We start from the raw sequence: 25217 nt of genomic DNA, 5'->3' as shown, positions 1-25217 counted from the left end.
CTAATTGCTCTTGAGATGGTCATGGTGAGCTGTTCTTGAACTGCAGAAGTCCATGTGGTGAAGGAAAGCCCACAGTGCTGTTGGGGAAGTATTTCCAAGTTTTTGACCCAGTGGCAGTGAAGCAATTCTGATATATTTACGTCAAGATGGTGTGTACTTGGAGGTGGTGGTGTTCTCATTCACCTGCTGTCCTTGTTCTTCTAGGTGGTAGAGGTTATAGGTTTAGAAGTTGCTGTCAAAGAAGCCTGGGTGAGTTGCTGCATTGTTACTTTTAGATGGCATACATCACAGCCATGTTGCGCCGGAGGTGAAGGGAGAGAATCTGTAAGGTGGAGAATGGGGTGGTGATCAAGCAGGCTGCCTTGTCTTGGATGGTGCTGAGTTTCTTGAGTGTTGTTGGACTGCACTCACCCAGGCAAGAGGAGACTATTCCATCACATTCCTGACCTGTGCCTTGTAGATGGTGGAAGGCTTTGGGAAGTCTGGAGGTGACTTAGTTGTGGATAAACACCAAGCTTCTGATCTTGTTTTGTAGCAGGTTGATGAGAAAGTGGAAGGAGACAGGGTTCGACTCGGGAAGCGAATGTACAGGATAGCCATTGCTGAAGATGTGCTGGTTGTGTTTGGAAAGGTGGGAGTGGAGAAATCAAGGGTAGTCCAATGCAGTTGGACAGAGGAGAGGTAATCTTCTTGTTGTGTTGCTACACCTTCCCTCATCATTGCCTCATGCAGACTCTGACTCAAGAGTTGCATGTAGTTTTGTAGAAGGATTCGCAAGCTAAACAAAGCCTGCCAGGGACCGTGATGTGAACGCTTCTTCAGTGGCTCCAGGAGAGATGATGGAGGAGAATGAAATGTCCGACCATATGAAATGCACTGTTGGGAGGATGTCGGAGGGATAATGTGCTGTAATTGTTGAATATTGTTGTTGAGTTTGAGCATGGGGATATCAGTGTTGTCAACATGGTGGACATCATACGGCAGGGAATTGTAGGAGAAGAGGACATGGGGCTGGGAGGCAATGACAGGTTCAAGAAAATTGGAGATGGGCAGGTCAAAGGCAGGCGTTTCCAAGTTAAACATACCCTGAGGATGTTGGAAGAGTTGAAGCTGCATAGCCACTGTCATGTCCACAATTCTACGATGATAGGTGAGAGTCCCAGAGGCAATGAATCCGTTCCGCTAATAATGGGAGAGTCAAACTCTTCAGGGAGTCACATATCAGTAGCCGTTGTAGGAAATTTGAATCAGCTGATATTTTGTGCATATTGCTGCTGTTTATTGACCCCTAAGTGTTCCTTCTCATTGGTACTGGCCAGATAGCAATAACCTTTCAAACTAACAGTTCATTGCAATATCAATATTATCTCATTCAACTTGCTTTGGCTTTGGACAACTGATTTTTTTCTTCCAATAGTGACAAAGATAAGTACTTTTGCAATATTTTTTGGGTACTTCATGCTGAATCATTACAGCAAGGTTCTGTGCACTCCACAGCTACTTAAGTGAATGTTTTCCATTTATATTGCTACGGTCAGATGAGGAGGGGTTGAAAGGCTCCCCTCTTGTCCCTCTCCTTGTTTGATCGCAACGGAAAATAAAAGTTGATAGTGTAGGGGGTAACATATTGGCATGGATAGAAGATTGGCTAGCTCACAGGAAACATACAGTAGGCATAAATAGGTCATTTTCTGGTAGGCAAGATGTAATGAGTGGTGTCCAACAGTGATCAGTGCTGGGGCCTCAACATTTTACAATTGTAACAGAAATCACAACTGCCAAAAGGAAACATACTAATTTCTTCATATGGGATATAGCTTGAGAACTTCTTGTACTGGACACTACAAATGACATTTTTTTTTGAAAAAAAGCAGAACTGAACAGCTAAAAAATGGTTGCACATTTGCATTCTGAGAAAACACAGGCTGGCTGAGAGACAGAAGGAAAGCAGTCAGTCTAGCTGGAACAATAGGAGTGCTCAGTGATTCAATTAGCGAGATTGGTTTTGCCAATAGGGGTAATCAAAAGACATCGACACCCCTTTGAATTTGGAAGAGCCAAACACCACCTCCCCCACCGAGTATGTCTCATGGACTCTGAAGTTCAAAGACCCCTCTGGAAGTTGCTGTTTCAAATAAAGAGATGGTCACATGACATACCTGCTGGTAAGATTGAGATTTTTTGAATTGTGCCTTAGAGTGAACAAAAGACTGCACCAGGACTGACAGAAAAAAGTCTCCCTCTCTCTCTGTCTCCCTCTCCAGCAAAGTCCCAGGGAAACCACAGTGGCAACTTCTAAACTTCAAGACTGCAGAGCTTTACAGATGACCACTATAAAGACAGACAAAACCTCTCTTCCACCTTCTGGTACCAGAGAAGCAAGCCTGAAATTGTGCATGTGACCCCAGCGAGGACTCTAAGACTTTAACTGCAATCAAGGACATTACCCTAAGGACATTGAGGACAGTATTTCTGTTCCATTTATTATCAACTCTACTTCAACCTCCCAATTCTTTCTTCCCTTCTGTATCTATTTGTATGTGTGTGTGTGCCTCTCGTATGCATGTGAGCATGACCGCGTTGCATATTTTAGTAGTTTTAACTGGTTTTGAGTGATAAGGTTAATAAACTTAAATCTTTCTTGTTTAAACCCAAGAAAACCTGTCTGATTGGTTCATTTGCAATTATAATTAGAGAGCAGTGAGCAAGAGCTCACTGAAGTGGTAAGCTAAAATCACTGTGTTTAAAAAGATAAAACCCTGTTACGGCCAAATCAGAGAAGGGGTGAGAAGGGAACCTGAGACCACTTCCTTAACTGGTCATAACAGAAATTTGGGGGCTCTAGTCTGACATTGGACTGACAGACAAACGAGAAATTGGAAGTGGGAAATCAAATTGATCCCAATCAAAAATAGAAAAAGACCTCAATACAGGTTTTCTTGTGGTTGGTGTTGCTAGAATACTATCATGTCCGTGACCGAAGCCAGTGTCTCCCCAAGCCAGAGTGAAGTAATATGGGATAGGTTAAAGGCACTACCTATGGAGGAGTTGAGGAATATGGCTGAGCAGTTTGGGATCACATTCCATGCCAAGGCTAGGAAATCGGAACTCCTGAGACTAGTGGCCAATCATTTTTCCCTCAAACCAAAGAATCAGAGGTGGGGTTAGTATTAGAGTCAGACAGAGTGATATTAGCAAATATACAATTGGAACAGAGGGAACTTGAATTAGAAGGCAGGGAAAGAGAGAGACAAAGGGAGAGAGAGGAGAGGGAAAAAGAGAGACAGGAGAGAGATAGAGAAAGAACTTTCCAGAAGGGACAGGTGGAAAGGGAGCTACTGTGGCTTGAGTTAGCTGGGGCGACCCAGTAACCCCAGTGAAAGCATGGTCGATATGGAGGCTATATAATTCGGGGTCATGTGCTGAGCTTTTAAAATACTCCCAATTGATCCCAAAGTTCAATGAGGGAGACGTAGATGCATTTTTTGTAACTTTTGAAAAGCTTGCGAGGCAGTTAAAATGGCCGACTGAGAGCTAGACTCTCCTGCTGCAAAGCAAGTTACCAGGAAAAGCCCACGAGGTTTATTCCCTGTTGCCAGCCGAAAGTTCATGAAATTATGGACGGACTAAAAATGCTATCCTCGGGCAATATGAGCTAGTACTGGAAGCCTACCGCCAGAAGTTCCGAAACTTCCGGAAACAAGCTGATCAAACTTACTTGGAGTTTGAGAGATGAGCAACTGGCTTTTGACCAGTGGTTGAGGGCTCAAAGTATTGCCCACATATGAAAGCTTCAGAGAGGTGATTTTACTCGAGGAATTTAAACCCTCTCTCCCCCTCTCTATAAAGATCCATGTGGAGGCACAAAAAGTGCACAGAGCGAGGCATGTGCATTTCTGGCTGATGAGTTCAATCTAATACAGAAGTCGGTTCCCCAAGGGCAAAACTTTTCTAGTCAGCCCCACAAACCCGTAAAGGACAAAGGGTGGGAAGGTGATAGGAGCCCAAACAGTCCTTGGGAGAGAAAGAAAATTTGGACACATAGGGGGCCTCCTCAAGCCAAGTTAGCACTGCAGCCTCACAGCTCCAGCAACCCAGGTTCAATTCTGGGTATTGCCTGTGTGGAGTTTGCAAGTTCTCCCTGTGTCTGTGTGGGTTTTCTCCGGGTGCTCCGGTTTCCTCCCACAAGTCAAAAGACTTGCAGGTTGGTAGGTAAATTGGCCATTATAAATTGCCCCTAGTATAGGTAGGAGGACTTAGTAGTTGGCAGGAAAAAAGACAGAGGCGCAAGGGGAGAGCCAACAGTGTAACAGCCCCGACAAACAAATTTCTCTGCAGCACCTGTAGAAGAGCCTGTCACTCTAGAATTGGCCTTTATAGCCACTCCAGGCGCTGCTTCACAAACCACTGATCACCTCCAGGCGCTTATCCATTGTCTCTCGAGATAAGGAGGCCAAAGAAGATAGGTAGAAGGTAGGGAAATATAGGGACAGGTGGGGATGGTAGGAATATTGGGATTAGTGTAGGATTAGTATAAATGGGTGGTTGATGGTCGGCACAGACTCAGTGGGCCGAAGGGCCTGTTTCAGTGCTGTATCTCGAAACTAAACTAAACTAAACTAAACTAAAAAGGATGGCGCTGAAAGCAGGAGTGAGACCTGGAGATCTGTATGCTTCCATTGTAATAAGGCAGGTCACCTCAGAGCTGACTGCTGGAAACTACGAGGAAAGCCTATGGGGTTAATCAGGGCACACCTGCTCAGTGCAGGAGACGGAACCCTGATGAAAAGTGCAGCAGAGCAGGCTGTGGCTTTAACTGAAGCAGCAGTAAAACTCAGAAAAATACTGCTGTGGGTACTGGAAAATGTAATATGATCCCTGAAGGTTATCAGGATTTTGTATCTTTTTTTAAATTCATAAATGGGATGTGGGCGACGCTGGCCAGGCCAGCATTTATTGCCCATCCCTAATTGCCCTTGAGAAGGTGAGCTGCCTTCTTGAACCGCTGCAGTCCATGTGGGGTAGGTACACCCACAGTGCTGTTCGAAAGGGAGTTCCAGGATTTTGACCCAGCGACAGTGAAGGAATGGCAATATAGTTCCAAGTCAGAATGATGTGTGACTTGGAGGGGAACTTGCAGGTGGTGATGTTCCCATGTATTTGCTGCCCTTGTCCTTCTAGTTGGTAGAGGTCACGGGTTTGGAAGGTGCTGTCTAAGGAGTCTTGGTGCATTGCTGCAGTGCATCTTGTAGATGCCACTATGCGTCTGTGGTGGAGGGAGTGAATGTTTGTAGATGGGGTGCCAATCAAGCGGGCTGCTTTGTCCTGGATGGTGTCGAGCTTCTTGAGTGTTGTTGGAGCTGCACCCATCCAGGCAAGTGGAGAGTATTCCATCACACTCCTGACTTGTGCCTTGTAGATGGTGGGCAGGCTTTGGGGAGTCAGGAGGTGAGTTACTCGCCTCAAGATTCCTAGCCTCTGACCTGCTCTTGTAGCCACGGTATTTATATGGCTACTCCAGTTCAATTTCTGGTCAATGGTAGCCCCTAGGATGTTGATAGTGGGGGATTCAGCGATGGTAATGCCGTTGAATGCCACTTATCAGCCCAAGCCTGGATATTGTCCAGGTCTTGCTGCATTTCTACACGGACTGCTTCAGTATCTGAGGAGTCACGAATGGTGCTGAACATTGTGCAATGATCAGCGAACATCCCCACTTCTGACCTTATGATTGAAGGAAGGTCATTGATGAAGCAGCTGAAGATGGTTGGGCCTAGGACACTACCCTGAGGAACTCCTGCAGTGATGTCCTGGAGCTCAGATGATTGACCTTCAACAACCACAACCATCTTCCTTTGCGCTAGGTATGACTCCAACCAGTGGAGGGTTTTCCCCCTGATTCTCATTGACCTTAGTTTTGCTAGGGCTCCTTGATGCCATATTCGATCACACTCCGAAGGGAGAATTACCCCATATTCCTTGAGTGGGGCAAGTAAACCCATAGTAATAGTCAGGGATACAGGGGCTGCCAGATCCCTTTTGCTGGGAAAAGGCCTGACCTTTCCCCCAGAGAGTGCAGTAGATATCAGAATAGTGGTGAATGGTATTGGAGGGCAGTGTACGCCTGTACCTTTACACGGGTGCACTTGAAGTGCGACCTAGTTTCGGGACTGGTGACTGTAGGGATCGTTCCTAGTTTGCCTGTGGATGGGCTCCTAGGCAATGATCTGACGAGGGTGAAGGTGGTAGCTTCCCCAGCTGTGAAAGAGAGACCGCAGGAGGCCAGAGAGACAGGGCAATGGCAGGAGACGGTCCCCTGCAGTTCCCCGGAATGTGTATGGCCAAACCAGCTCCCCCAGAGGAGACTGAATGGGCATTTCAGGCAGATGACCATGGGGTCTGTCTGTCTGAAACTTTGGAAAGTCCGAGGTCCCAGGGAATGGATTAAATGAATCTTCCCTAGTTGAGGCTCAGCAAGCTGACTCAGTATTAAGAAAGTTAGAACAGCCTGCCCAAACTGAAACTGAAGCAGATGGAGTCTCTGATTGCTACTATGTCAAGAATGAGGTGTTGATGAGGAAATGGAGTTCTCTTCACAGACCTGAGGACAAAGAATGGACAGTGTTTCACCAGTTAGTGGTGCCACAGAGGTACCAAAGAGAAATATTAAGAATTGCCCATGAGATTACAATGGCTGTACATGTACATATGATAAACCAAAGCCCGCATAAGATAGCAGTTTGACTGGCCAAAACTCTACAAAGATGTGATGGAGTACTGTAGGAGTTGCCACATATGCCAGGTTCTGGGGAAGCCCCAACCTGCAGTGAAATCTGCACCCCTAATTCCTGTACCGGCGTTAGGAGGACCCTCCAGCAGAGGGCTGGTGAATTGTGACAGACCAGTGCAAGAACAAAAGGGGACAGAGAGGCACAGGTCTGGCAGAGAGTTAGAGAGGAAGGGGAAAAAGCAACCAAGAGGACAGGGTAAAGGAGGTCCGGGAGGATTCCCAAATGAAAACGCCTACTGTCCAGTCAGACAACCCCAAAATGTTGGAAAAAGTAGACCTCACATCCTCCTATGTAAATGTAGACAACAGAAGCACCCTACCAGGGTGGCTAACAGCATTTGCAGAAACCTGCAGGGACAAAGAAAGTCCTCAAGAGGGCAGAGAAACTGTGAGGGTGATGCATCACCTAGTCAAAGTGCCGCAGTGGAGTGCAGTAGAATCTGAACAAATACCTGTAAGCAGGAATGTCCCAGAGGACATAGGGGAGATTAGCAAATAATTCTCCCCCACAGTGAGGAGAAAAGAGAAACAATGCCCTGAAGTGAACAGCAATTGCATGACTCACCAGAACAACGAAAGTGAGGTCAGAGTAGATCCACCCACTGATGACTCCAAAGATCAGAGCTGAAGCCCAGAGATAATTAAATACAGCAATCTCCCTGCAGACCCCACAAAGGTACCCTAGACAATGATACAAATATGCAAACATCAAACCTCTCCAAAAATCACATGTTTATTGGGATGCCCATTCCCAACTTATCACAGGCTGATGCTAAAGAAACTTCAAACCCATTGGACAACACCTATCTCAGACCCACCTCAAGGGGGTGAGACAATTTTAAGACTTCTGAGTGGATGAGAGTGAATGAGAGAAATGCATTGTGTGTTTTCCTGTATTTTCTCTTCTTTCTAACTTGTAATGAAATGCTCCCCATTATCGCGTTTCATTCAGCGTGGTGCGGAGGTGTGACGGAAATCAGATCTGTCAAATGGAAACATACTAATTTTGTCATATGGAATACTGCTTGAGAACTTCTTTTACTGGACACTACAAATGACTTTTACAAAAAACAGAACTGAACAGCTAAACAAATGGTTGCACATTTGCATTCTGAGAAGACAAGGGCTGGCTGAGAGACCGAAGGAAATCAGTCAGTCTAGCTGGAACAATAGGAGTGCTCCATGATTCAATTAGTGAGATTGGTTTTGCCAATAGGGGTAATCAAAAGACATTGACACCCCTTTGACTTTGGAAGAGCCAAACTCCACCCCCCACCGGGTATGTCTGATGGATTCTGAAGTTCAAAAACCCCTCTGGAAGTTGCTGTTTCAAATAAAGAGATGGTCACATGACATACCTGCTGGTAAGGTTGAGATTTTTTGAATTGTGCCTCAGAGTGAACAAAAGACTGCACCAGGACTGACAGAGAAAAGTCTCCCTCTCTCTCTGTCTACCTCTCTCACTGTCTCCCTCTCCAGCAAAGTCCCAGGGAAACCACAGTGGCAGGTTCTAAACTTCAAGACAACCACTATAAAGACAGACAAAACCTCGCTTCCACCTTCTGGTACCAGAGAAGCAAGCCTGAAATTGTGCATGTGGCCCCAGCGAGGACTCCAAGACTTTAACTTCAATCAAGGATATTACCCTAAGGACATTAAGGACAGTATTTGTATTCCATTTATTACCAACTCTACTTCAACCTCCCAATTCTTTCTTCCCCTCTGTATCTATTTGTATGTGCGTGTGCCTCCTGTATGCATGTGAGCATGGAAGCATCACATATTTCAGTAATTATAACCAATTTAGAGTGATAAGGTTAATAAACTTACATCTTTCTTGTTTAAACCCAAGAAAACCTGTCTGATTGGTTCATTTGCAATTGTAATTAGAGGGCAGTGAGCAAGGCCTCACTGAGTGGTTATCTAAAATCACTGTATTTAAAAAGATGAACCCTGTTTTGGCCAAACCAGAGAAGGGGCGAGAGGGGAGCCTGAGACCCTTTCCTCACCTAGTCGTAACACAATTTATATAAATGACTTGGGTGAAGTGACCAAAGGTATGGTTGCTAAATTTGCTGATGACACAAAGATAGGTAGGAAAATAAGTTGTGAAGAGGACATAAGGAGGCTACAAAGATGTATAATCAGGTTAAGTGGGTGGGCAATGATCTGGCAAATGGTGTAGAATGTGGGAAAATGTAAAATTGTCCATTTGGCAGGAAGAATAAAAAAGAAGCATATTAGATAAATGGTGAGAGATTGCTGAGCTCTGCGATGTAGAGGGATCTGGGTGTCCTAGTGCATTAATTGCAAAACGTTAGTATGCAGGTACAGCATGTAATTAGGAAAGCTAATGGAATGTTATCATTTATTGTGAGGGGAACTGAACACATCAGTAGGGAAGTTATATATCAGTTATACATGGCATTAGTGAGGTCACATCTGGAGTAGTGTGTACAGTACTAGTCTCCTTGTTTACGGAAGGATGTAAATGCATTGGAAGCAATTCAGAGAAGGTTTACTAGACTAATACCTGGAATGGGCAGGTTGTTTTATGAGGAAAGGTTGGACAGGCTAGGCTTGTATCCGCTGGAGTTTAGAAAAGTAAGAGGCGACTTGATTGAAACATATATGGTAATGAGGGGTCTTGACAGGGTTGATGTAGAAAGCATGTTTCCCATGTGGGAGTATCTTGAAGCTGGGGTGTTTGTTTAAAAATAAGGGGTCGCCCATTTAAGACAGAGATGAGAAAGTTTTCGCTCAGAGGATCGTGAGTCTTTGGAACTCTCTTCCTCAAAAGGTGGTGGAAGCAGAGTTTTTGAATATTTTAAGGCAGAGAGATAGATTCTTGATAAGCAAGAGGGTGAAAGCTTATTGGGAGTAGGCGGGAATATGGAGTTGAGGTTACAATCAGATCAGCCATGATCTTGTTGAATAGCAGAGCAGGCTCGAGGGGCCGAGTGGCCTACTCCTGCACCTAATTCGTACGTTCATATGTACTAACACTCCATTAGAGTAAAAGGCATTTGTTTACTAATATCACTAACCATAAGTTCCAGGATACTGTGCATTATATCTGTAAACTGAGAAGCAGAAACATATTGGAGGCAAAATTTGATAGCCCCCAGAAATGGGCATGGGAATCCGATGTGCGATTAGCCTGTGCCTGTTGCTTCCAATGCAAGTAGTATGCCAACTTTATGGTGTCTGCTATTTGCATGTTTGCTGCATGCAGCCAGCCCTAAATGTACTGTTTAGTAGCTGCATGCCTCAGCAGGTGGCCCAAGTTTGTACAAGGCTAGCTCCACTTAAAGCTAGTCTGCATTACTTATTGCTAATCAGTGCCTCTTTAAGGGGAGTTGCATTCTGGCTGGAACAGGTGCTGGAATTTTTATGTGGAAGAGTGTCTGAGCAGGAAGATTGAATTATGGTGCAACAGGGGAGAGCACGTGCTCCATAGGCTCTCTGATGCAGCATTGGACATCTAGGTGGAGGAAGTAATGAGGAGGAGAGGTCTAGCCACAGAGGGCTGGGAGGCCCTTCAGACAAACTTTGTGAAGGTAGTTGGACCAGATAGCCATGGTGGTCAGTGTCAGGAGTGCAGGAACCTTGAAGACCTGGATGCTGTATCCCAAAAAATTCAATGACTTCATATGGGTAGTCATGATCTGTGAATGTATTTTCAAATGCCATATTCATCAACTGCACCACTAACGTCACACACTGCTCAATGTATCACATCCTCCATCAATCACCTACTGACAATCTATATCAATCACTACTCATACCTCATATTCATGGCTTCACCTTATGCACTTAGCACTGCTGCAAGCCTCATATCCACATCTCACAGCTTGCACACACTGCCAGCTAGTCAACCATGACAGCTACATCACCCAAAAACATTGCACCATCCTCACTTACAAACTTCCCTCCTCCTTCTGAAGAAGTTCTGAAGAAGGGTCATTGACCTGAAATGTTAACTCTGCTTCTCTCTCCACAGATGCTGTCAGACCTGCTGAGTATTTCCAGCATTTCTTGTTTTTATTTCAGATTTCCAGCATCCGCAGTATTTTGCTTTTATTACAAACTTCCTTCCTCCTTAAAGGACAAGGTGGCACATAGCTGCAGGAAGCAGCACCAAACTGACAGGGGATAGGTGATAGTCTTCACTTCCCTGGAGGAGACAATGCTAGCCATTATTGGAATGGTCATTGCTGAGGCCATGGCCAGCGGGGGAACTGAAACTATTGAAGATGACAATATCATCAGACCTAATCCTCCTTCTGATCTCCCACTTCCCCCTCATCCCACAATCTCTTCTGGATTTACAAGCTGCAGATAGTCTAAACATACACCTTTTCCTTTCCCCCACCTCCTCTCACCACAACTTACCCTGTGCCTTTCTCCTTTCAGATACCTGAGAACTGCCACTTGGTCAGGTAGTGGTGGAAGAGCAACAAGTGGAAGAGCGAGAAGTCAGTGATGAAGAAGAAACACCATCATTTGATTTCACAATCGCAGCCACCAGCTCAGATACTGACCCTGCATGTAATTTACGAGATAGCATAGGGGCAAGATCCTCATGTGGTGTGTCACCAGGCAGAAATGGCCTACACCTAGGGCAGGGGGCAAGGGTAGAGCAGGTGCCAGCTCACCACAGGGCGAGGTCGTGCACGAGTCCTGCTGCAGAGGATTCAGATGAATACTTTAATGGGGCAGAAGAAGGCTGATGGTTATACAAAATAAATTGCTTGGTGTATTGGCACACCTGGCAGAAAACATACATGCAATATCAAGAATCATGGAGAAAACTGGCATCAACTTTGCATAGGGCTTGGTGCTCATGCTTTCTAATATAGCAGTGGTGGACAACTCCTTGAGAGTACTTGCACATCCAACCATGATGCAGTGTCTGATGGCCAATGTCTCAGTAAAGGCCTGCAACCTGACCCGCACCCGACAGGACCCGACGACATGTGTCGGGTTTGGGTGAAAAATGGAAGGTAAGTTAACTGATGGTCGGGTCGGGTCGGGCGCAGGAAAAAAATGGAAGGACTCGGGCCGGGTTGGGCTTGGGTCAGATGTGGTTCTGTCAGGCTCGGGTTGGGTTTATTTTTGCAGACCCGAGCAGGCCTTTATGTCTCAGCATCCAGTGCAGTTCAAGCAGAAGGCACCCGACATCTGGATGCTGCAGTGGAAACTCAGATTGAAATCATGCAAATTCATACTTCTGCCATCTTGGCTGCAGATACCAGTGTTCAAAGGAGCTTGAACGGTATCACAGCAGTCCAGCAAATTATCCTCCAATAGATTAATAGGATTGCTGAGACACTGCCTTGGAGGTGTGGCAATAGCTCCAAAGAATACGAACTTGCTGTTTTCTCTCAGGATGACAGCACATGTCCTCCCACATTGCCACTCCGCCAGTGCCCTTGCTGTTGGTTGCCAGCCCAAACTACTACCACCCATGCCGAGATAGTGCAGTCTACTGCCAGGCCTTATAACCTCAAGGTTGGCCTGCAAGGCCATCTGCAGTCTCTCCCACTGAAATTCAGCAGCCTTTCATAAGCCATGCTGCAGCCACTGGAATAGCACTGTGTAGGAGCGCCAGGACAGGCAAAGGGACAAAGAAGACTGGCACAATGGGAATGCACAAGGATGATTAGTTGGTGTTTGTATGCAATATGCCATGGTTTGATTTCTAAACTTAATTTGGAATGTCCCTTTTGTGGTAGCTTTTATTGTTGCATTATGGTCAAACAATGGTCAGTAACAGAGGGAAGGGAAGGTCTGGAACATTTGGTGAATAGGAAACTGGGTTGCATTACTTGGTATTGCAGTCAGATGAGTCAATCATGGTCAGGCCAGCCGGAAAGGGGCTCTGTTGGTTGCCTACCTCCTTCTTCCTCCTCCTCTTCCTGTTCCTATCGTTGCTGTATAACTGGTGGCAATGATTTTGTCCTCATGGTGATAATGTTGTACAGCATGAAGCTGAGCACCACAAATATTGTCACACCCTGTGTCAGGTTGTGCAAGGCTCCTCTAGAGCTGTCCAGGCAACAGAAGCATTGTTTCAGCATGCCAGTTTTGTGTGGCTTTCATTGTATGCATGCTCCCTGTGTGCACGTGAGTTGTGCACTGGAGTCATCAGTCATGTTGTCAGCGTATAGCCCTTTTCGCACAGTAACCACCCTTTGGTTTGTCATGGTGGCTCAAATACAGATGACATAATGGACTGTAAAGATAGATTTTCTGCATATGGTCACACACCAGCTGGACACTGAGGGAGTGGAATCCCTTTCAATTGCAATACATCTCAGAATTGACATGCGGCACCTGCAAAGCAATGTGCGTGCAGTCAATGGCACGCTGCTGCATGGAAGCCTGCACACGTTGAAAAGCTGTGTGCTTGCTCTGCCTGCTTTTCTCTGGCAGGAGAGAATGAAAAGTATTTAGCTGTCTTAGAACACAGAACCTCAGTGACCTCCCTTATGCAACAGTGGATGGTCAACTGTAAATATCACCTGCTCCTGCCTGGAAGGAGCCCAGCGCAAAAATTTCAAAGCCACATTCACCTTCACAGCCACTGGCAATGTCGTCCTTGCCCTGCTCTGAGGCTGTAGTTGTAGCTGCAGCAGGTGGCAGATTTCAGAAGCACAGATGTCTGATACACGAGGCAGAATTTTCCCTGAAGGCTTCAGGACTCCACCATCAGGAAGAATTGGGAGTCAGAGGCCTGCATTTCGTGGGGAACAGTCATTCACCTGTGATTTTCCCCAAATTAGCTAATTAATGGCCAGAGGACGGCTGGCCATCCAATTAAGAATGATGGGTGTTCTCTCAAAGCCTTCCAACTTGAAAGCAGCAGCAGGATTCCATAGCAGGTATGTGAAGGAGAAGGCACCCCAAGGTGGAGGTGCCCTCACTCCAACATTTTTAAATCTAAAAGAAAAAAAGGCCTTTGAAGCCAAGCCACCACTTTGGAGTGAGAGGCCCTCCACAGGGTGCTTTGTGGCTGCAGCCGAACCCAGGCAGGCGGGAAGGGCCTCTAGGCCTGCTAGGGGTGCTGGACCCCCAGTTTGCCACTGAGAGGCTGCCTCCAGGCAACTGCACCGTCCCCTGCCACCTGCAGGGACCTGGAGGCCGACTGGAAAATTCCAGTCAGCCTCTGATAATAGGCCTTTAAGAGCCTCAATTGGCCACCCACAGCTTGCAGGCTGGTCACTCTGCTGCACGCTCTGCACTCCATCCTTCCTCTGGGAAAATGGCCCAGGGCCAGGATGGAGCCAGGGAACCAGCTTGTCAGTGGCGTGAAATTCCGCACCTGCCTGCCTCCATGCCCACCCCCAATGGGAGCTAAAATTTTAGCCCACTGTTTCTCACTTAGGTTCAGGTCGGAGAATTGTTCTCTGAACCCCCTGGGTGGGTATGGCATCCTGCAGAAAGCCTTTCTCCCCCATCTCCTCCTTTCTCTTCCAGCAGCTTGTCCTGCGCTGTTATTTTATTCTCCCTGTAATGCTGTAATTCAAGGGGAATGCATATTACTGCACTCATGTCTGGGAGCAAGTGGGTCTGTGCCGAATCTGTGACATCAAGACAAACGTCTTCAGAATGTGCCACACCACTCCCTGTAAACATTAGCATCTTTAAACTAAAGAAACCACCAAACACTTCTACAATCACAGCAAGAGGCAAGAGAAATCAATTGGCAACTAAACTGCAAGGAGTTGATGATCCCTTTAGATAACACTGGTATGGGTGGTCCTTTATGCTGCTGAATTTGTGTTCAGCTATGCATGGTTAAGAGATGACAGTATTTCTTTGCACCACAAGTTGATTGACTTCTGATCGGTGTCTTTTCCAAGCTTCCAGTTTGTCTGAAATGTGTTAATTTATCCCGTCTGCTGTAGAGTAATTCAAGGTTTCTTCATTGTGCAATCTGATTCAGTCTTTGTTAGGCAGGTTCCAATGCTCACAGTGCTAACACTACTGCTTCCGAAGAACAGACAAGGCCCACATTCCCAGGTTAGGAGCACTCACAGTTCTCACACTACAGAGTTCAGAGAACACACAGTGCTCACTCCACTGATTTCAGAGAACAGACAGGGTTAGCCCTCCCAGGTTGGGAGCATTCACAGCGCTCACAGGATCGAGTTCAGAGAATGCCCAGTGCTCACATTTCCAAGTTTAGATTGGAAAGAGTGAGGAATCGAGGGATTTCAAAATGAGGAGGAGAACTTTAAAATTGAGGCATTGATGGACCATGAGCTAATGTAGGTCAGTGAGCACATGGGTGTTGGGTGAATGGGACTAGGATATGTGCAGAAGAGTTTTAGATGAATTCAAGTTCAAGGTGGGAGGCTGACTAGGAAAACATTGCAATAGTCGAATCCTGCAAAAACAAACTAGCAAAAAAAATCACTTGAAATACCTGTCGCATAGCTATGTAAACACAGCAGGCTTAGTGCTGGAAGCTAGACAAACAGTCAAGCTACTGCTGTCAATCAAATCAGCCAAGAGAGTATCTTAAAGGCAATAGAGTACAGAGTCAGAGAACCAGGTCTCAAAGAAAGTTCTTAAAGCAAAAGAACAGCAGAAAAGTGGATACCAAATTATTTCCAGCATGAACTGGAAAACCTTGGATATCCTATCTGAGTTCAAGCTGTTCCAACAGAGAATGCAATTATGCTTAAAAAAAACAAATAATTACAGAACCGGTAAAGCAAGCTGTAAAGATAATATTAGCGATTGGAAATGAGGGATTGCACAGAATCAATACCTCTAGATTATCTGAGCAGGACCAGATAGATCCTGCTAAGATATGGAAAGTGCTGGAAGATCACCTCAGACTAATTGTGAATTTTCAAATTCACTGCCTAGAATTGACATCCTACAGGCAACAGCCACAGAAATCAATAGACCAGTTTGTCAGCAGATGCCAAAGTAAGGGCAACGACTGCGACTTCTCAGAAGCCGAACTGTCAGACTGAAGAATGGAGTTGGTGATCATATCAACACCTGTTGACACATTCCAGAAAGACCTCTTGGGTCACAGCATTGATGCACTGCTGGAAGATGGCAGGAAATACAAAGCCATTGTAGCTGGACAACAGCATCTGCAAGCACTGGGTGAAGCCAACAGTATCGGTAAAAGGACACTGGGTCTGCCTATGCAGGAACTCTGGATCCAAAGACGAAGCCAGAAGTCACATTCGGACACAAACGAACAGATATCACGGCAACAGCAGCAAAGATAGCGCCAGAGACCTGTATAAATGTAAGCCAATACGTGAGGTTCACAGCAAAACAGACCTGAGACAAGACTCAAGTAGGAGCAAGTCTCAGTCAGAAGACGAGCAAGCGTTCCACATTGTGAACCTAACACATCATGTTGATGAAGTCCAACAAATGGAAGCTTTCACCACCATTAACATCATGTGCCAAATGAAAGCTGGCAAATATACACTCAAGGTCAAGATTGACACCGGGAGCATTGAGCAGAGAGCATTGCCAAGGAGAAATCTCCAAGGACTGGAACCTGCTTGCAGGCTCTGACCAGCATCAAACGGTGCAGTCTGGAAGCTCAGCAACAGCACAACAATGCCACACCTTCACTTCTCTATAGAGAACCACCAGCACCATAACATGCCAGAACTGACAGGTATCTCCATGAGACCAAGTATTCATTCCCCAACAAGTCCTCGACCTTGAGCCCCAAGTTTTCAGACATAGGGGATGAGGAGAGGCGAAGGACATGCAATGTCCTGAAGAGGCGGAGGAGGAATGAGCTGAAGCATTGTCTATTGGCTCTTCAAGATGAAGTGCCGGAACTTTCCAAGATGGTGAGGCCCCAAAAGCGGTCACCTTGAGAAAAGCAGGCTGAAGGCAGAGCAACAGAAACTGAATGTAGAGAGGGTGAAACTTCAGAAAAAACAGCAATAGATGAGACGCGAACTCCCCGAGCAAGAGTTGTCAAACCACCGAGACGATATATGGACTTTTCAGCCTCTATTCTTGTACATTTCACAATCTCTATACCTGTGTAAATAATTTTGATGTTATCTAATTTTATGTGTTTTTACTGTTAGCATACAAGACTTTGGAAAAAAGGGGGATGTTGTGCGATTGCCTTTGAGAGTAATGTACCTTTAAGATCTTAGTATGCTAATGATCCGGGTGCCAGGATGTAGTCATGTGACTACATGCCAGGCTTTCTCTGTACTGTAACACCAAGAGGCAAAACCTGCAAATAGTTCTGTACTATATATAGTTGTTAGTTGTTTAATAAACCTGTTTTGAGATCTTCAATCAACCTGAAATTCACGCATCTCATTTATGTTGCACAAGACAACATAAGGAAGCTTCTCGTTTCACATGTGACAACTAGGATGTGTAACAATAAATATATAACTGAAATGTATCAGATACTAATGTATAAAAATATGGTGCATAAAATATGGCAACGATTTCAACATAGACTTGATTGATGTGCATGGATAAATGAATCGGAACATGTCATATTCTTACAGCTCTGGTTAGACATGCGCAGCCACAAATGAGGTGCTCTGGTGCAGAGATGGAATGTTCCCAAATGGGTGTGCATGCGCAGAAGGATGGCTGATACGTTTTGAAAGTAGTCATTCCATAAAGAGATAGCATTAGCTGGAGCGTTGAGCTCCAAAATGGCATCACTTGCACCAAACCAGAAAGAAATGCTTGCATTCATATAGCGCCTTTTGCGATCACCAGATGTCCCAAAGCGCTTTACATCCAATGAAGTACCTTTTGAAGTGTAATCACTGTTGTAATGTAGGAAATGTGGCACAGCACGCTCCCACAAATAACAATGTAATAATGGCCAGTTGATCTTTTAGTGATGTTGATAGAGAGATAAATATTGGCTAGGACACAAGGAATAACACCCCTGCTCTTCTTCAAAATAGTGCCATGGGATCTTTTACATCCACCTGCAAGGGCAAACAGAGCCTCAGTTTATCATCTCATCTGAAAGATAGCACCTCCAACAGTGCAGCACTCCCTTAGTACTGCACTGGAATGTTAGTCTTGATTTTTGTGCTTAAGTCCTACAGTGGGCCTGTGAACTTACAACCTTCTGATTCAGAAGTGAGAGTACTACAACTGAGCCATGGCTAATACAGTATTACATGCTGATTAATATCACAATCCACTTATTCTGCATATATGTGGCAGATGCTCCCTGCATGCACACTAATGCCCTTTACTGGAATGACGTTCAGCTTCGCTCACACCATAAGTTTGTGCATACATCTTAGTCCCATTTTGGAGCCAAAACAGCACTCGTATTGCCGATAAAATGGGCACTAAGGAGCTGAATTTTGCAACCATAATTTTGTGTCAACTCTCTTTGCAAATGGTACAGATGTGTAATAAATTAACCCCCCCCCCACCCCTGCTTTGAATACTGTTTTCATGAAGAATGTCTGGTGTGACATTTTATCTGAAGGAAGTGGTTTCTGGTACAGCCTATCTTTCAAACAGCAGAGTTTCCCAAAGCAGCACCTTGTCTTAGGCTTCTGGTTAGCAGACTAACCGCTGTAGCTACAGGTTTTGATAAATATCTTGAAGTAATTGCTCAATTCGTTTTGTGGGTTATTAGTAATTGTGTTGATCGTAAATGTGTGACTAAAGTTGGTGTGTATATTTTTGCAGATGTCACATTAGTCAAGCTACCATTATGTATCACCATTGCCCACTGCATTTTTGGTTGGTCTGCAAACCTTTTGAGAAATGCTTTCTAAAGATTGATAATGAACGTATGATTATGGTTAAAAGTGCGGGTCCCTTTTTATTACATATGTAAATAACGGAACTATTAACTTAACATTATATTTTGTAATCACTTATACCTTAAATTGAAAATCTGAATAGAACATTAAGTCTTATACTTTAAACCCGAATATCTTAACATAATATTTCCTGTTTAACTTTTACTTCCACCCAAGAGGGTCCCTATACTTTACAGGATCGTGAGTGTTCATTCACTTCTCCTGGGACCAATCCAAGGCATACCACAACTCTCAGGAATTCATTCCGATTCTAATTAGTTTCCCAGCTATCCTCCAAGGTGAGGCATGTAGCAATCAGCTAGGCGAACCCTCCAGCCTTACTTCAACACCTCATGAATTTGGATTTCCCCAGCTTGAGCAAGGACCTCACTTGCATCCTTGCGTAGTGACCCCAAATGAGAAACACCCCTGGTTCCTGATGGCCTCTCTGCTCCTTATCCCAGCTTCTGGCAGATTCTCTCTCTGCCTGGTTCAAGCTGCTCCAAAGCACAGACTCAACTTTTTGTCAGCAATCACAGAGATAAAACACCTGACCAAAAGGCATCTCCCTGCTTAATCTATCTCCATAGCAAGGTAATACACCTGGAATGTGCCAGATAGACATTTAAGCTAATTAACTCCAACTCCAAAACATCTCTGATTCTGGGTACCCACATGAAAAATGTATACCTCTGATGGGGACATCTTCAATCTCTGCAGACTTTCTGGCTTCATTAAGAAGCTATGAGAAGGGTCACCCCATTGTTTAGTGCTGTCACACTTCTAACTCTGACCCTGCAAGTACACATGGAAAGATCTTGAAGATCTTGGGTGATCTGGCAACTTCTAAATTCCAGAGTTTCAATTACCTTACATTTAATTTCCCCAACACTAAAAATAACCTCCAAAAATATTTGTATAAACCATTAAACTAGATAATTGTAACACTAATGGCATAGTTTTGGACTTCCCCACAAGTAGAAGCATCTTCTCTACGTCTACCCTATTGAATCCCTTCATAATTTTAAAGACATTTAACAGGTCGTCCCTCAATCTTCTCTTTTCTAGAGAAAAGAATCCCAGCTTAATCGGTCTCAGTTTTGGTATCATTGTGGTCAATCCTTTTTGTACTTTATCCAGTAAAATAATATTATAAATTGTATTGAAACATATAGAACTAAAATCCATCCAAACTAGGAATGTCTAAGGAATGCAGAATGACAGACGTAAAGCCAACAGAATGAATTTTCTGAAAAAATAGGTTTAGGCTAATTACAGAATTATATCAATTTACAGCCTAGAAGGAAGCTATATCGCCTGTCATGTTGGCCCCAACTCTCTGAAAAAGCTGTCTACAAACAACAACAACAACTTGTATTTATCTAGCGCCTTTTACATAATAAAATGTCCCAAGGTGCTTCAAAGGAGTGTTATAAAGCAAAGTTTGACACTGAGCCACGTAAGGCGATATTAAGGCAGATGGCCAAAAATGTAGGTTTTAAGGAGCATCTTAATGGAGGAAAGGGAGGTATAGGGACAAAGATGTTTGGCGGAGAATTCCAGAGCTTAACGCCTAGGCAGCTGAAGGCATGGCCATCAATGGTGGAGCAATTAAAATCAGGGATGCCCAAGAGGCCAGAATTATACAAGCGCAGATATCGCAGAAGGCTGTGGTCTAGAGGAGAATACAGAATTCTGCAGGGGCAAGGCCATGGAGGGATTTGAAAACAAGGATGAGAATCTTAAAATTGAGGCATTGCTTGACCAGAAGCCAATGTAGGTCAGTAAGCACAGGGGTGACGGGTGAACGGGACATGATGCACGTAAGGACACAGGCAGCAGAGTTTTGGATGACCTCAAATTTACGGAGGGTAGAATATGGGAGACCAGCCAGGAGTCCATTGAAATAGTCAAGTCTAGAAGTAACAAAGCATCGAATGAGCTAAGGTAAGGACGGAGTTGGGCAATATTACAAAAGTGGAAATTGGCAGTCTTAGTGATGGTGCAGTTATGTGGTCAGAACTCATCTCGGGGTCAAATTTGACACCAAGGTTGCAAACAATCTGGTTCAGCCTCACACAGTTGCCAGGGAGAGGGACCTGTATCTAGGGAAAGGATTTTGTGATGGGGACCGAAGACAATGGCTGGAATTTTTCCCTTGGCAGATGTGAGCCATCCACCGACTGATAGGTCGGTGGCGAAACTGCCTCCGCCTGGCCTGGGGATTCAGACCTTTAATTGGTCTGAGGCGAGACTTACACCTCATTGAGGCAGGAAGTCCTGCCTAATGGAACTGCCGGCCAATCAGTGGGCCAGCAGCTCTTAGTCCCAGCAGTGCCACCGGGAGTGGTGGCCACTGCTGGGGCTGCAACCCAGCCATCAGAAAGAAGATGTCGGGGAGCCCTGGAATGAAGGTAAGTTTTTGGTGACACACTGGGGGTGATCGTCAGGCCTGGCGAGGCAAGGGTGGTCCACTGGGGGGACAGAGGGTATGTTGGGTTTTGGGAGTGGTTGGGGCAGCGGGGGTGGCCCTCCGTCGGGCACAGAGTCAGGTAAAATGCCCGTGGCGGCAGGCGGAGGCCCTTAAGTGGTCATTAAGTGGCTCTTTGGGGGCGGCATAAAATTCCAGCCAATGGGCCTGAATTTAACTCTGTACCAGTGGATGGGTTTTGAGTGAGTTAAGAGTGCACCCAATGGCTTCAGGCTTCCCAATATTCAATTGGAAGAAATTTCTGCTCATCCAGCACTGGATGTCAGGCAATTAGTTTTATAATTCAGTAACAGTGGAGGAGTTGAGAGAGGTAAACTGGGTGTTGTCAGTGTACATGTGAAAATTAATGCTGTGTTTTCGAAATATGTCACTGAGGGGCAGAATGTAGATGAGAAATAGGAGAAGGCTAAGGGATAGATCCAGAGGTAATGGTGCAGGAGTGGGAAGAGAAGCCATCGTACGGTATATTCTGGCTATGATTTGATAGATAAGAATGGAACCAGGCAAATGTAGTCCTACCCAGCTGGAAGACAGTATTGGAGGAAGATGGTGTCATGTCCAGTACAGGCATATCCTGTTCATAACTTTTAACATGGACTATCTTCAGCATAGCATCCTCTGAAACTGAGGCTGGAATTTTACAGCCCCATAATGAGTGGGCTGGTGGCGGGGGCCATGAAATTGAGTGGGAGGTGAGGGGAGCCATTTCCGATCCCCTCTCGCCCTTGCTGCAATTTTATGTGGGGCGGTGGGGGCGGTGAGAAACGGCCCACCTGCCCCAGGCCAATCAAGGCCCTTAAGTGGCCAATTAACTGCCACTTAAGGGCTTTCGCCCGCCACCACGGCTAGACAGCAGAGGGCCCAAGAACCCCGCCTGGTAAAACTAAGCAGCCTTCTTGCGGGCTGGGGAGGGCCCTCCTGATCGGGCACCCAGTGCCCCATGGAGGGTAACCCCCAAAGCCCAAACTGCCCCCAACGCACAACCCCCCCCCCCCCCCCACCCCCACAACTGACCTCCTCTTGCCCTGCTGAGGCCCGGCCAACTATCCCCAGCGAGGCCCTAAAAGTGTACCTGAGTTCCGGGGCCTTCCTTCCTGTTTCCTCCGATGGCTGGCTGTAGTCCCACCAGTGGCTACTGCTCCTGATGGCACTGCTGGGACTAAGAGCTGCTGGCCCATTGATTGGCCAGCAGTTCCATTAGGCAGGACTTCCTACCTCAAGGAGGTGGACGTCCCCCGGAAGACCAATTAAGCGCCTGGGAAGTGAAAAATCCCAGCTTGGCTCCCCAGGCCTGGTGGTGGTGGGCTCAGCACCAACTTTTTGGCTGTGGGGCGGGGCCTCCCGCCTAAAGTAAAATTCGGGCCTGAATTTTCCTCTTGTTTTAAATAATCACAATGGACATTAAAAGCAGACATGGGCTGCAAAGGTGACCTTGACTTGTGTAATCAAGAACTGACTCACTGGGCTGGATTTTAAGAGCCCGCTGCCGCTCTCGGCGGTGGGCGAGAGAAATAGCGGCCGCATGTGTGGGCCGAACACTGCAGAGCTGCCGCGATCTCCCACAATGGCTCATTTAAATAGCCGGGGCAGCCCACCACCCTCAATCACGTGGTGGGTCCAATGCCGGCAATGGCGTCAACTGTGCTCCCCTCCCAAAATGGACCAAATAAAATTATAACGCCCCTTTCCCACCCCTCAATTGCAATTACCTTAAGTATTTACCCTTACCCCGCGCCCCCCACAAAAACACACCTTTGAAATCTGACCTTCCCCCCCCCCCCACCACCAGACTGTACAAAATTTAAACTTCAACCCTTCCCACCATCCCCTACACTCATTATGTTTGTTTGACCCTGTCCCCCCCACCCTAAAAATCTTTATTCCCCTCCCTCCCTAGCAGTATCATGCCGGGAAGTGACGGCGCGGGAATGTTGGCCGCCGCACTGAAGATTGCACCGGGCCCGGATGATTGAAGGTAAGTTTATGTTAATGTATTCATTTTATTGATTAAAATATGTAGATGCAGGTCCCATCGCCCAGCAGCGGGGGAGCCACCACAGAGCCTCGCCGCCGCTGGGCTGATCGGGCCGGGCTCTCACGGTGTCGAGCTCCGTGGCGGGCCTCTGCTGGAACCATCTTCCAGCCACCCCGCTACGGAGCCAGACATCAAGGGCCCTGGTAAAATCCAGGCCACTGTCTGAAAGGACCAAAGAATACCTTCCAGACGAAGAGATATCATCAATGCCCATGCTGAAACCATAGGGAGATATTCCTGAATTGAATAGTTTTCTCCTGAAACAACAAAGGTGATTGTCTTAACCCTCCTGAGGATGAATGTCTTAGAACAATAAATAGGGTGAGGCTAATCGACCTAGACCCCCACCATATTTGGAAAAGGAACGGTGAGAAGTCACATGGTGGGGCAGTCATGCTGGTTCTCCATTAAAAAATCCTTAAGATACAGATTGCAAAATAGCAGAAGACAGACAAGGCAGTACCATTGTGCCTTAAAAGAACAGGAGGCTGTAACATCTTAAAGTATCTGAACCTGTTCCTATTCAAGTCCACCAGTACAGAAAACTAGTCCCCTAGTAATAAGTCTACAAGCAACTAACTTCACGACCTGTTAAAAATCCACCTCTTTGAGAGAATCCTGCAATGACTTCGATATATGACACCAGCTATTGAATCCACCTAATTACTCTTCAACAGTGAAAACACCTTCTTCTCTGGCCCCACAATGCATTCCTTTTCCCCAAGACAAGCCAAATCACATGACTTATGAACTATTCCTTTGCTTGTTATTTGTTAAAGTGCACTATCCTTTTAACGGCTTTCTTTCTCAAGGGTGTGTGTGTGTGTGTGTGTGTGTGTGTGTGTGTGTGTGTGTGTGTGTGTGTGTGTGTGTGTGTGTGTGTGTGTGTGTGTGTGTGTGTGTGTGTGTGTGTGTGTGTGTGTGTGTGTGTGTGTGTGTGTGTGTGTGTGTGTTGAATGAGTGACATAGCATTAGAGTTTTGGGTTGAGAGTGTGAATAAAAATAATCCTCTTTATTTAAACCCACGAAAAGTGTGCTACTGGCTATTCAAATTGGCCATATACCCAGGGGTTAAGAAACACACCCATCTTCCTTTTCAAAACACACCGATTACAGATGGAAAAAGGGAAAAAGAACTGGGGTTTCAGTTCTTGCTCAATTTTGTCCGTAACAGTATCATATTAATTGCAAATAAATAAACAACAATAATTCAGCCTATATAAAATAACAGCGCCAAATTGTCTGCCATCCAGATTGGCAGGTAACAAAATGGTTCTCCTACATATTAGGCTGTATGTTACCTCCCATTGGGAACATGGCAGGAGTAAACAGCAATCCTGGGTGTGAATATTTGTTAGAAGCCTGGCAGGATTTAACTATCGAACCTTACTTGAATGCTGCCGTCAGTAGCTCACCCATTTTGAATGGAAAGTAGCAGCTGGTGGATTGGAGAATAAAGATTAGTCAGCACCAAGAGATGGCTGCAAAGCAGTTTCAGGAAGGAGGGCATTGCAAGGGTCTCTTGGTGCAAGGGTCTCTCTACTGTTGGTGAAGAAAGGTTTAATGAAGCCTGATCAGGTGACAATGAAACAAATAAACAAAAATATCTGGAATTCTAAAACAATTGGAAGCCATGATCTTAGGAAGACAAGCTCAGAGGAGAGCTTGACTATTTACTATATGCTGAGAATGATGGGACCAAAACTAACTGATCCATCATAGTTCTCAATTTCACAACTAAAAAAGGTAGCATTACAATAAAAAGAAAAAGTAAGTTGCATCTTCACATCCTTAGGAATTTCCAAAGTACTTCACATCCAATGAGCTACTTTTGAAATGTTGCCACTGTTGCTCTTTGGGTAAATGTAGTAACCAATATTGCACACAGCAAGGACCGTAAGCTGTCGCCTGGATGCAATGTATTACTATTTGATCATTAAGGATTTCTGCAAATCAAAGATCAAGAGCACAGTGGAAACTATTTCAACCCATATGAGTTGACTTCCAGAATTCAGTTTGTCGTATTCGCCTCAGTTACACGAACTTACAATCATCAATTGCCTCCCTAGCTACAGTCACTACATGAACAAT

The 25217-nt window shown here is 45.5% G+C and overlaps 1 long non-coding RNA gene across 1 annotated transcript in view; it reads left to right on the top strand.

The window, feature by feature from the left end:
- The window catches only part of LOC137375238 (uncharacterized), a 68119-nt gene that overhangs the window by 29121 nt on the left and 13781 nt on the right, over nucleotides 1-25217 (top strand). The gene's annotated exons all lie outside the window — the stretch shown is intronic.

This window comes from Heterodontus francisci, chromosome 11, assembly GCF_036365525.1.
Source record: "Heterodontus francisci isolate sHetFra1 chromosome 11, sHetFra1.hap1, whole genome shotgun sequence".
NCBI classification, from domain to species: domain Eukaryota; kingdom Metazoa; phylum Chordata; class Chondrichthyes; order Heterodontiformes; family Heterodontidae; genus Heterodontus; species Heterodontus francisci.
Note: the sequence above shows the minus strand (reverse complement) of the source record. Positions and strands in the feature narration are given on the sequence as shown.